This window comes from Triticum aestivum, chromosome 2A, assembly GCF_018294505.1.
Source record: "Triticum aestivum cultivar Chinese Spring chromosome 2A, IWGSC CS RefSeq v2.1, whole genome shotgun sequence".
Taxonomy (NCBI): domain Eukaryota; kingdom Viridiplantae; phylum Streptophyta; class Magnoliopsida; order Poales; family Poaceae; genus Triticum; species Triticum aestivum.
Window position 1 is genome coordinate 563,938,276 of NC_057797.1, and position 13,750 is coordinate 563,952,025.

Here is a 13,750-nt window from a genome sequence, read left to right on the forward strand (position 1 = left end):
CTCAGGTGGAGCTGCCATTGCCTTCTTACACTTGCCGGTGGAGCTCGATGGTGCGTCCTCGACGGTAGCGCAGCACTCCGAAGAGGTGTGCTTGCCGGAGTGGGCATCAGAGCTCTTGCCGGACTTGGTCTTCTTCTTCCCCCCGGGAGCTTCAGCGGCAAGTGTCTTGCGTTCTGCTGCGGCTGCTGCTTCCTGGTAGATCTTGTCGGCACAGATAAGAGCATCCTTCTTGTCGCCAGGGACAGAGATGACACTTATCGGGCCTGGCATTTTCAGTACGTTGTACGCATAGTGAGAGGCTGCCATGAACTTGGTGAGTGCCGGACGGCCAAGGATTCCATTGTAAGGTAATGGAAAGTCAGCAACATCAAACGTGACCCTCTCAGTCCTGAAGTTTAGCTTGCTGCCAAATGTTACCGGCAACGTGATCTTTCCCTTCGGCTTGCTCCTTCCCGGGTTGATTCCTTGAAATGTACCGGTCTCTTCGAGCTCGCTGTCAGGGATCTGGAGTTTTTGGAGCACCGCGGAGGAGATCAGGTTCAAGCCGGCCCCGCCGTCAACTAGCATCTTAGTGACCTTGAGGTTGCGGATTGTTGGTGAAACCAACATCGGCAAGCACCCGACCGCAGTTATGCGATCAGGGTGGTCCTCAATATCAAAGATGATAGGCGTGCTGGACCATTTCAGAGGCTTGCGTGACTCGACGGGTGGTTCTGCTGCATTAACTTCCCGCACCCACTGCTTGAGCTGACGGTGCGAGGTATGCAGAGAAGCACCACCGCCAACGCACAGGACCTCTGTGGCTTTCTGGAACTCCTGCTCATCAGTCTCCTCATCGTCGTCGTCATCTTCATCCTTGTCGCGGCCGCGAGGAGGTCTGTCTCCTTGCCGCTGCTTGGCCTTGCCGCGGCATCCTCCTCGGCCGGGACGTTTCTTGCCGGATCCCCCAGCATCTTCCTGGGCCTTCTCCTTGTCGCGCCGCTCGTATTCAGCTTTCTGTTGCTCAACAAGCTGCTCGACTTTTCTGCAGCTCTGGAGATCATGGCCCTTGGTGCGGTGGATCTTGCAATACTGCTTGTTGGTGCCGTCCTGCTTGTCGGCGACCGCCACCTCCGCGGCAACCTCCTTGCCGGAGTCACCAGCTTCGTCTTTCTTGGCGCCACCACCGTTGCCGGACTGCTCAACAACTAGCACCTCTTTGCCTTTCCTCTTCCTGTTGTTCCGCCGCCGGTTTTTCCTTGCCGGGACAGCATCTTCATTGTCAGATCCTCCAGCTCCTACATTCTCTCCGAGGAGTCTCCTCCCTTCCTCAGCACGTGCACACTTGTCGGCCAGTGCATATAACTCACTAACATCCCTGATCTTGCACATCGCCATTTCCTCCCGCATTCTGCGGTTTTGCACGTTCTGATGGAACGCGCTGATCACCGCGGCAGGGTGGACGTCTGGGATGTTGTGCTGCACACGGCTGAATCTCTGAATGTACTTGCGCAGGGGCTCTCCTTCCTTCTGGGCGAGCAGATGAAGATCACTCTCTTGGCCATGAGGCTTGTGTCCGCCTGTGAAGGCGCCGACAAACTGATGGCACAGATCAGCCCAAGAGGATATGGAGTTGTCCGGCAAGTGCATGAGCCAGGATCTGACGTTGGGCTTGAGCACCAGCGGGAAGTAGTTGGAAAGGATCATGTCATCCCGTCCCCCGGCAGCCTGCACCGCAATGGTGTAGATGCTGAGGAACTCCGACGGATGCGTCTTGCCGTCGTACTTCTCCGGTACGTCTGGCTTGAAGTTCTTCGTGCTGGGCCACTGGACTTGCCGCAGCTCACGAGTGAACGCAGGGCAACCTACCGCGTACGGCAGATCGCCTGGTTCCCCTGGCGCATGCATGTCAACAGAGGGCCCAGCGCGCTTGTCGGATTGACGTCGCGCTTCTCTTCAGCGCTCGATGCGAGTTCGAGCGTCTTCTTGTTGTCGATCATGAAGAACTTGGCGCTGATCGCGACGAACCCGTGGATCCGACGATGCGGTGGAGTCGCTGTCGAGGTGGATCCGGCGAGTCGGCGATCTTGGCCTTCGGGGTGGTGATTGCATGGTAGTTGCACCTCCACCCGTTTCGTCGCCACCGGCTCGCGCCCGGTAACCCTGCCGCGGTGGCGACGCGCTCGGCCGCCGTGGAGTGTCGCCGTTGGCGTAGCCGATGAGACTCTGAATGGTGGCCCTCCATTCGTCGATCTTGTCCGACGTCGGAGGGTAATCTAGGAGCAGTTGAGCTCGCGCCAAAGCTTCTGCTGGAGTGGTGGGTGGCAGTGGCGGACGGCGCGAGGAGCGGGACGTGCTCAGACTTCTAAAGATGTTAGAAGGAGCAGTATCCCGTCCAGGCGACTGTGCCCCGCTCGTGTCAGCACGCTGGCGTGCATGCTGGTCTTGAGCGCCCCGAGATCCACCAGCTTGGTCTTGGCCTATCATGCGTATGGCACTGCAAGTGCCACGACGCTGTTGGTCTTGCGCCTCCTGAGAGTGGCGCGGAACATGTACAGTCGCCGAGGTTTGTGCAGCCTTGTCCTTGGACCTGGCGGCATCATAAGCTTCCTCGTCGACGTCCATTCTTCCGCCGGCGTCCATTCCACCACCCATTTGCTCCAACGGTGGCGGAAGTGACGTGGATGGAGCGGCTGACGCCGAAGTCTTCTTCTTTGGTGGCATGTTGATGAAGGAATGAAGATCTAGCTCGTGTGAACGCCGGATCAGGTTCACACAATCTCGACGCCCCCTACCTGGCGCGCCAAAGATGTCGGGGAAACTGATCCACGAACACCTATGGGGCCGGCGTACCGGGCCCCTTTTGGTTCGACGGGGGACGGAGATCGCACGAAGAGCAGATCGAGGCGAAGCACACGAGCAGTTTACCCAGCTTCGGAGCTCTTCGGAGAGATAACACTCCTACTGCTGCTTGTCTGATTATCTTGTGTTCTTGCTCCAGAGAGAGAGCGTAGTGTTTTTCTGGGTTCCAAACCAGTCGAAAACCTTCGAACCCCCAACCCTCTCTACGTTGCGCATGGGCCTCCTTTTATACGCTAAAGGGGTCACCGACAGGTGGCAACGCAGAGAAGGGTACAAATGTAAAAAGTGAGGTGGTTGGTACAGTTACTTGTATATCGCACCCTACCTAACCCTGACGGCAGGGGACAAGGACATTAAATGCCCGTCTGAGTCGCCCAAACAGTGCAGAAAAGGACCATTAGGGGCGCCACCGTTCGCCACGATGGCGATCTTGTCAGCTTCGCATGCCACTGCGCACCGCTGGCTGCACAGCCTCCCGCCACGCGCGCCTGGAGAGGCCCCTAGACACGTTGGTGGATGCGCTGGAGCATGGGCGCAGAGTGGCCGCCTGCCGCGGCAAGCGCCTTGCCGCTGCTGTTATCTTGTCGGGTCCGGAAGCTTGTCGCTCACCGGGCCTCGAGGTACCTTGGTTGGTCTTCCCGGCAAGCTCCTCTTGCCGGGGCCTTATTGCCTTGCCGGAGCGCGTGGCGCGTCGCGGCAAGTTCCTTGGAGTGCCTTGGTTGGCCTTCCCGGCAAGCTCCTCTTGCCGGGGCCTTGTCTCCTGAGCTTAAATACTTTGTTCTTGGATGGCTCCAAGGGAACCACGGAGGATCTTGGCGTTCGCCCGGCAAGCCTTGCCGCGGGGTGCTGCAACTGCCCGTGCACAAGTTCGGGGTACTAGGGTACCCCTATTCTAGTACACCGACAAAAACACTATCTTGGACATCTTTTATGATTGTGAGCACTCATTAAAATATGACATGCTAAAGAGTTGATGTTGGACAAGGAAGACAATGTAATGGGTTATGTTTTCTTACATCTGAAATAAATTATATTGTCATGGATCATCCAACATGTTAAGCTTGCCTTTCCCCCTCATGCTAGCCAAATTCTTTGCACCAAGTAGAGATACTACTTGCGCTTCCAAACATCTTTAAACCTAGTTTTGCCATGAGAGTCGACCATATCTACCTATGGATTGAGTAAGATCCTTCAAGTAAGTTGTCATCGTTGCAAGCAATAAAAATTGCTCTCTAAATATGTATGACTTATTAGTGTGGAGAAAATAAGATTTATACGATCTTGTGATGTGGAAGAAATAAAAGCGACGGACTGCATAATAAAGGTCCATATCACAAGTGGCAATATAAAGTGACGTTCTTTCACATTAAGATTTCGTGCATCCAACCATAAAAGCACATGACATCCTCTGCTTCCCTTTGCAAAGGGCCTATCTTTTATTCTTGTCTTATACTTCATGGAAGAGTCATGGTGATCTTCACCTTTTCTTTTTACATTTTATCCTTTGGCAAGCACAATGTGTTGGAAATATCCTGATATATATGGCTAATTGGATGTGAGTTTTCATGAACTATTATTGTTGACATTACCCTTGAGGTAAAAGGTTGGGAGGCAAAACTATAAGCCCCTATCTTTCTCTGTGTCCGACTGAAACTTCATACCCATAAATATTGCGTGAGTGTTAGCAATCGTGAAAGACTAAATGATAGTTGAGTTTGTGGACTTGCTGAAAAGATCTTATATTGACTCTTTCTGATGTTATGATAAATTCCAATTGCTTCAATGACTGAGATTATAGTTTGTTAGTTTTCAATGAAGTTTATGATTCATACTTGAAATTCTGATTGAATTATTACTTTAGCATAAGAGACCATATGACAATATATGTATATGTTGCTGTTCTAAGAATGATCATGATGCCCTCATGTCCATATTTTATTTTTATTGACACCTCTATCTCTAAACATGTGGACATATTTTTCGATATCGGCTTTCGCTTGAGGACAAGCGAGGTCTAAGCTTGGGGGAGTTGATACGTCCATTATGCATCATGCTTTTATATTGATATTTATTGCATTATGGGCTGTTATTACACATTATGTTACAATACTTATGCCTATTCTCTCTTATTTTACAAGGTTTACATGAAGAGGGAGAATGCCGGCAGCTGGAATTCTGGGCTGGAAAAGGAGAAAATATTAGAGACCTATTCTGCGCAACTCCAAAAGTCCTGAAACTTCACGGGAGAAAGTTTCAGAATATATAAAAAACACTGGGCGAAAGAAATACTAGAGGGGGGCCACCCACCATCCACGAGGGTCGGGGGCGCGCCCCCTACCTCGTGGGCCCCTGGGAGCCCTCTAATGCCCATCTTTGGCTATATGGAGTCTTTCGTCGAGGAAAAAATTATAAGCCAGCTCACGGGATGAAACTCCGCTGCCATGAGGCGGAACCTTGGCGGAACCAATCTAGGGCTCCGACGGAGCTATTATGCCGGGGAAACTTCCCTCTGGGAGGGGGAAGTCATCACCATCGTCATCACCAACAATCCTCTCATCGGGAGGGGGTCAATATCCATCAACATCTTCACCAGCACCATCTTATCTCAATCCCTAGTTCATCTCTTGTATCCAATCTTTGTCCCAAAGCCTCAGATTGGTACATGTGGGTTGCTAGTAGTGTTAATTACTCCTTGTAGTTGATGCTAGTTGGTTTATTCGGTGGAAGATCATATGTTCAGATCCTTTATGCATATTAATACCCCTCTGATTATGAACATGAATATGATTTGTGAGTAGTTACGTTTGTTCCTGAGGACATGGGAGAAGTCTTGCGATAAGTAGTCATGTGAATTTGGTATTCGTTCGATATTTTTATGAGATGTATGTTGTCTTTCCTCTAGTGGTGTCATGTGAACGTCGACTACATGACACTTCACCATTGTTTGGGCCTAGGGGAAAGCATTGGGAAGTAATAAGTAGATGATGGGTTGCTAGAGTGACAGAAGCTTAAACCCTAGTTTATGAGTTGCTTCGTAAGGGGCTGATTTGGATCCATATGTTTCATGCTATGGTTAGGTTTACCTTAATACTTCTTTTGTAGTTGCGGATGCTTGCAATAGGGGCTAATCATAAGTGGGATGCTTGTCCAAGGAAGGGCAGTACCCAAGCACCGGTCCACCCACATATCAAATTATCAAAGTACCAAACGCGAATCATATGAACATGATGAAAACTAGGTTGACGATAATTCCCATGTGTCCTCGGGAGTGCTTTCCTTTATATAAGAGTTTGTCCAGGCTTGTCCTTTGCTACAAAAAGGATTGGGCCATCTTGCTGCACATTATTTACTTTTATCACTTGTTACCCATTACAAATTACCTTATCACAAAACTATCTGTTACCGATAATTTCAGTGCTTGCAGAGAAAACCTTGCTGAAAACCGCTTATCATTTCCTTCTGCTCCTCGTTGGGTTCGACACTCTTACTTATCAAAAAGGCTACGATAGATCTCCTACACTTGTGGGTCATCAAGATGTCATGCAAGTTCTTTCCATAAGCACGTATGACTATTTACGGAATACATTCCTACATTATATTTATGAATTGGAGCTAGTGCTGTATCACCCTAGTTTATGACTATTATATGATGAATATCACCCAAAAAATCGCTGATCCAATGCCAGCGATTTTCCTACATATTGATCTTGCTAAGTTACTACTGCTGCTATTACTATTGTCACTGCTACCAAACTATTGCTATCACTGTTACCGTTACTGTTGCTGCTACCACAACTATCAAATCTATCATATCATTGTGCTACTGATCACTTAGCTGCAGATAATTAATCTCCTGGTGTGGTTGAATTGACAACTCAACTGCTTATACTTGCAAATATTCTTTGGCTCCCCTTATGTTGAATCTATAAATTTGAGTTGAATACTCTACCCTCGAAAACTGTTGCGATCCCCTATACTTGTGGGTTGTCAAGACCTTTTTCCGGCGCCGTTTCCGGGGAGCATAGCTATATTTTTTGAGTCACTTGGGAGTATTATCAATTTATCACTATGAAGAATCTAAAGGATGCTAAGACTAAGATTTTTTCCTCTAAGACGAGGGGAGGTAAAGAACTGCCATCTAGCACCGCACTTGATTCACCTTCTGTTATAAATAAACTTGCAACACTGCTACCTCTTGAGCTTGCGTTGGATTTCCCCGGAGAGGAAAGGATGATGCAGCAGAGTAGCGTAAGTATTTCCCTCAGTTTTTGAGAACCAAGGTATCAATCCAATAGGAGGCCACGCTCAAGTCCCTCGTACCTGCACAAAACGATAGCTACTCGCAACCAACGCGATTAGGGGTTGTCAATCCCTTCACGGTCACTTACGAGAGTGAGATCTGATAGATATAATATTTTTGGTATTTTTGGTATATAGATGCAAAGTGAAAAGTAAAAGGCAAAGTAAAAAAGAAAAGCAAGATTAAAGTGATGGAGATTGATATGATGAGAATAGACCCGGGGGCCATAGGTTTCACTAGTGTCTTCTCTCAAGAGCATAAGTATTCTATAGTGGGTGAACAAATTACTGTTGAGCAATTGATAGAATTGAGCATAGTTATGAGAATATCTAGGCATGATCATGTATATAGGCATCATGTCCATGACAAGTAGACCGAAACGATTCTGCATCTACTACCATTACTCCACTCATCGACCGCTATCCAGCATGCATCTAGAGTATTAAGTTAAAGAACAGAGTAACGCTTTAAGCAAGATGACATGATGTAGAGAGATAAATTCATGCAATATGAAATAAACCCCATCTTGTTATCCTCGATGGCAACAATGCAATACGTGCCTTGCTGCCTCTTCTGTCACTGGGAAAGGACACCGCAAGATCGAACCCAAAGCTAAGCACTTCTCCCATGGCAAGAAAAACCAATCTAGTAGGCCAAACCAAACTGATAATTTGAAGAGACTTGCAAAGATAACCAATCATACATAAAAGAATTCAGAGAAAATTGAAATATTATTCATAGATAGACTTGATCATTAACCCACAATTCATCGGTCTCAACAAACACACCACAAAAAAGAAGAATATTACATCGAATAGATCTCCACAAGAGAGGGGGAGAACTTTGTATTGAGATCCAAAAAGAGAGAAGGAGCCATCTAGCTAATAACTATGGACCCGAAGGTCTGAGGTAAACTACTCACACTTCATCGGAGAGGCTATGATGATGTAGAAGCCCTCCGTGATGACGACCCTCTCCGGCGGAGCTCCGGAACAGGCCCCAAGATGGGATCTCGTGGATACAGAAAGTTGCAGCGGTGGAATTAGGTTTTTGGCTCCGTCTCTGTTCGTTTGGGGGTACGTAGGTATATATAGGAGGAAGAAGTACGTCGGTGGAGCTTTGGTGGGCCCACGAGGGTGGGGGGCGCGCCTGGGGGTATAGGGCGCGCCCCCCTACCTCGTTCCCACCTTGTAGCTTCCTTGGCGTAGGGTCCAAGTCTCCTAGGTCATATTAGGGAAGAAAATCACGTTCCAGAAAGGTTTATTCCGTGTGGACTCCGTTTGATATTCCGTTTCTTCGAAACATTGAAATAGGCAGAAAAACAACAATTCTGGGCTGGGCCTCCGGTTAATAGGTTAGTCCCAAAAAATATAAAAGTGGAAAATAAAGCCCAATATAGTCCAAAACAGTAGATAATATAGCATGGAGCAATCAAAAATTATAGATACGTTGGAGACGTATCAGGCATCCCCAAGCTTAATTCCTGCTCGTCCTTGAGTAGGTAAATGATAAAAAGAGAATTTTTGATGCGGAGTGCTACTTGGCATAGTTTCAATGAAAATCTTCTTAATTGTGGTATGAATATTCAGATTAGAAAGATTCAAGACAAAAGTTTATATTGACATAGAGAATAATAATACTTCAAGCAAACCAACAAAGCAATTATGTTTTCTTAAAGTAACATGGCCAAAGAAAGTTCATCCCTACAAAATCATATAGTTTAGTCATGCTCCATTTTCGTCACACAAGAATGCTCTCATCATGCACAACCCCGATGACAAGCCAAGCAATTGTTTCATACCTTAATAATTTCAAACTCATAAACTTTCACGCAATACATGAGCGTGAGCCATGGATATAGCACTATGGGTGGAATAGAATATAATGATGGGGGTTATGTGGAGAAAAAAAAGAGAAAGTCTCACATCAACAAGGCTAATCAATGGGCTATGAAGATGCCCATCGATTGATGTTAATGCAAGGAGTAGGGATTGCCATGCAACAGATGCACTAGAGCTATAAATGTATGAAAGCTCAACAAAAGAAACTAAGTGGGTGTGCATCCAACTTGCTTGCTCATGAAGACCTAGGGCACTTGAGGAGGCCCATTGTTGGAATATACAAGCCAAGTTCTACAATGAAAATTCCCACTAGTATATGAAAGTGATAACTCAAGAGACTCTCTATATGAAGAACATGGTGCTACTTTGAAGCACAAGTGTACAAAAAAGGATAGTAGCATTGCCCCTTTTTATTCATTTTCTCTTTTTTTGGGCCTTCTTTTTCTTCTTTGGCCTTTCTCTTTTTTTGGGACAATGCTCTATTGAATAATGATCATCACACTTCTATTTATTTACAACTCAATGATTACAACTTGATACTAGAACAAAGTATGACTCTATATGGATGCCTCCGGCGGTGTACCGGGATATGCAATGAATCAAGAGTGACAAGTATGAAAAAAATTATGAACGGTGGCTTTGCCACAAATACTTATGTCAACTACATGATCATGCTAAGCAATATGACAATGATGAATGTGTCATGATAAACTGGATGGTGGAAAGTTGCATGGCAATATATCTCGGAATGGCTATGGAAATGCCATAATAGGTAGGTATGGTGGCTGTTTTGAGGAAGATATAAGGAGGTTTATGTGTGAAAGAGTGTATCATATCACGGGGTTTGGATGCACCGGCGAAGTTTGCACCAACTCTCGATGTGAGAAAGGGCATTGCACGGTACCGTAGAGGCTAGCAATGATGGAAGGGTGAGAGTGCGTATAATCCATGGACTCAACATTAGTCATAAAGAACGCATATACTTATTGCAAAAATCTACAAGCCATCAAAAACCAAAGTATTACGCGCATGCTCCTAGGGGGATAGATTGGTAGGAAAAGACCATCGCTCATCCCCGACCGCCACTCATAAGGAGGACAATCAAATAACACCTCATGTTTCAAATTTGTTGCATAACGTTTACCATACGTGCATGCTACAGGACTTGCAAACTTTAACTCAAGCACTTCTCAAATTCACAATTACTCTACTAGCATGACTTTGATATTACTACCTCCATATCTCAAAACAATTATCAAGCATCCATCTTTTCTTAGTATTCAACACACTCAAAAGAAAGTTTCACAAATCTTGAATACCAAGCATGTTATTATTAAGCAAATTACCATGCTATTAAGACTCTCAAAATAATTTAAGTGAAGCATGAGAGATAAATATTTTCTTTAAAACAAATCCACCACCGTGCTCTAAAAGATCTAAGTGAAGCACATAGAGGAGAATTATAACGCTCAAAAGATATAAGTGAAGCACATAGAGCAAAACTACTTAGCTCAAAAGATATAAGTGAAGCACATAGAGTATTCTATCAAATTCTAATTCATGTATGGTTCTCTCAAAAGGTGTGTACAGCAAGGATGATTTTGGCACACTAACAACCAAATACACAAATAATACAAGACGCTCCAAGCAAAACACATATCATGTTGGTGAATAAAAATATAGCTCCAAGTAAACTACCGATGGAAGTGGACGAAAGAGGGGATGCCTTCCGGGGCATCCCCAAGCTTTGACTTTTTGGTGTCCTTGGATTATCTTGGGGGTGCCATGGGCATCCCAAAGCTCAGGCTCTTGCCACTCCTTGTTCCATAATCCATCACAAGAATTCACCCAAAACTTGAAAACTTCACAACACAAAACTCAATAGAAATCTCGTGAGCTCCGTTAGAGAAAGAAAACAAAAGACCACTTCAAGGTACTATAATGAACTCATTATTTATTTATATTGGTGTTAAACCTACTGTATTCCAACTTCTCTATGGATTATAAACTATTTTACTAACCATAGATTCATCAAAATAAGCAAACAACACACGAAAAACAGAATCTATCAAAAACAGAATAGTCTGTAGTAATCTGTAACTAACGCAAACTTATGGAACTCCAAAATTTCTACCAAAATTGGACGACCTAGAAAATTTGTTTATTGATCAGCTGCAATTAGAATCAGTATTTTATCGCGTTCTGGTGATTTTTAACAATTCGGTCACTGAACGCAAAGTTTCTGGAAATTACAGCAAGATCAAATAACTATCATCCAAGAAGATCCAATAGGTCTAACTTGGCACAAACACTAATTAAAACAAAAAATCACATCCAAACAGAAGGTAGATGGGTTATTTATTCCCTAACAGAGGAAAAACACAAAAAACTAAAAATAAAATTGGGTTGCCTCCCAACAAGCGCTATCGTTTAACGCCCCTAGCTAGGCATAAAAGCAAGGATAGATCTAGGTATTGCCATCTTTGGTAGGCAATCCTTAAGTGACTCTCATGATAGTTTCATATGGCAATTTTATTTTCTTTCTTAGAAAGTGTTCCATGCCCTTTTTTAATGGAAATTGAAATCTAATATTCCCTTCCTTCATATCAATAATCGCACCAACCGTTCTAAGGAAAGGTCTACCAAGAATAATAGGGCGAGAAGGATTGCAATCTATATCAAGAACAATGAAATCTACGGGCACATAATTCCTATTTGCAACAATAAGAACATCATTAATCCTTCCCATAGGTTTCTTAATAGTAGAATCCGCAAGATGCAAGTTTAAAGAGCAATCATCAAAATCGCGGAAATCTAGCAAATCACACAAAGTTTTGGGGATAGTGGAGACACTAGCACCCAAATCACACAAAGCATAAAACTCATGATATTTAATTTTAATTTTAATAGTTGGTTCCCACTCATCATAGAGTTTTCTAGGGATAGAAACTTTCAACTCAAGTTTTTCTTCATAAGATTGCATCAAGGCATCAACAATATGTTCGGTGAAGGCTTTCTTTTGACTATAAGCATGTGGAGAATTTAGCACGGATTGCAACAAGGAAATACAATCAATTAAAGAGCAACTTTCATATTTAAATTCTTTGAAATCCAATATAGTGGGTTTAGCAACATCTAGATTTTTATTTCTTTCAATCCCACTTTCATCAATTTCATCATAAAGATCTAAATACTCCAAATTTTTAGAACGCCTTATAGGTAAAGGAAGATCATATTCAGTTTCATCAAGATTCATATTGCAAAAAAAGATTTAATAGGAGACACATCAATAACTTTTAGATCTTCATCTTGATTTTCATAGGAATTGGAAGAACACGCTTTAATAAAGGCATCTTTGGAAGCACGCATCCTAGCGGTTCTTTCCTTGCACTCATCAATGGAAATTCTCATGGCTTTGAGAGACTCATTGATATCATGCTTATGAGGAATATATCTAAGCTTTAAAGAATCAACCTCAAGAGAAATTCTATCAACGTTCCTAGTCAAATCATCAACTTTAAGCAATTTCTCTTCAAGCAAAGCATTAAAGTTCTTTTGTGAATTCATAAACTCTTTAACACTATTCTCAAATTCAGAGGGCATCTTATTATAATTTTCATAAGAGTTGTTGTAGGAATTCCCATAATTATTAGAAGGATTACTAGGATATGGCCTAGGATTAAAATTCCCTCTATAAGCGTTGTTACCAAAATTATTCCTACCAACAAAATTCACATCCATAGATTCATTGTTATTCTCAATCAAAGTAGACAAAGGCATATCATTAGGATTAGAAGAAACACTCTTAGTAGCAAATAATTTCATAAGTTCATCCATCTTTCCACTTAAAACATTGATTTCTTCTATCGCATGCACTTTTTTATTAAATGATCTTTCAGTATGCCATTGAGAATAATTAACCATAATATTATCTAGGAGTTTAGTAGCATCTCCTAAAGTGATTTCCATAAAAGTGCCTCCCGCGGCCGAATCTAAAAGATTTCTAGAAGCAAAATTCAATCCGGCATAAATTTTTTGTATAATCATCCACAAATTCAAACCATGAGTAGGGCAATTACGTATCATTAATTTCATTCTCTCCCAAGCTTGTGCAACATGTTCATGATCAAGTTTCTTAAAGTTCATAATATCATTTCTAAGAGAGATGATCTTAGCGGGAGGGAAATACTTAGAGATAAAAGCATCTTTGCACTTGTTCCAAGAATCAATACTATTTTTAGGCAAAGACGAAAACCAACCTTTAGCATGATCTCTAAGCGAAAAAGGAAATAGCTTCAATTTAATGACATCATTATCGACATCTTTTTTCTTTTGCATATCACATAAATCAACGAAGCTATTCAGATGAGTAGCGGCATCTTCACTAGGAAGGCCGGCGAATTGATCTTTCATAACAAGATTCAACAAAGCAGTATTGATTTCACAAGATTCAGTATTGGCAAGAGGAGCAATCGAAGTGCTAAGGAAATCATTATTATTGGTATTGGTGAAGTCACACAATTTGGTAGTATCTTGAGCCATCGCGACAAACAAGCAATCCAATACACGAGCAAACAAAAGGCAAGCGAGAACAAGGCAAACGGAGAAAGAGAAGGAGAAGGAGATTGAGAAAGAGAGGGCGAATAAAACGGCAAGGGTGAAGTGGGGGAGAGGAAAACGAGAGGCAAATGGCAACTAATGTAATGCGAGAGATAGGGATTGTGATGGGTACTTGGTATGTTGACTTTTTGCGTAGACTCCCCGGCAA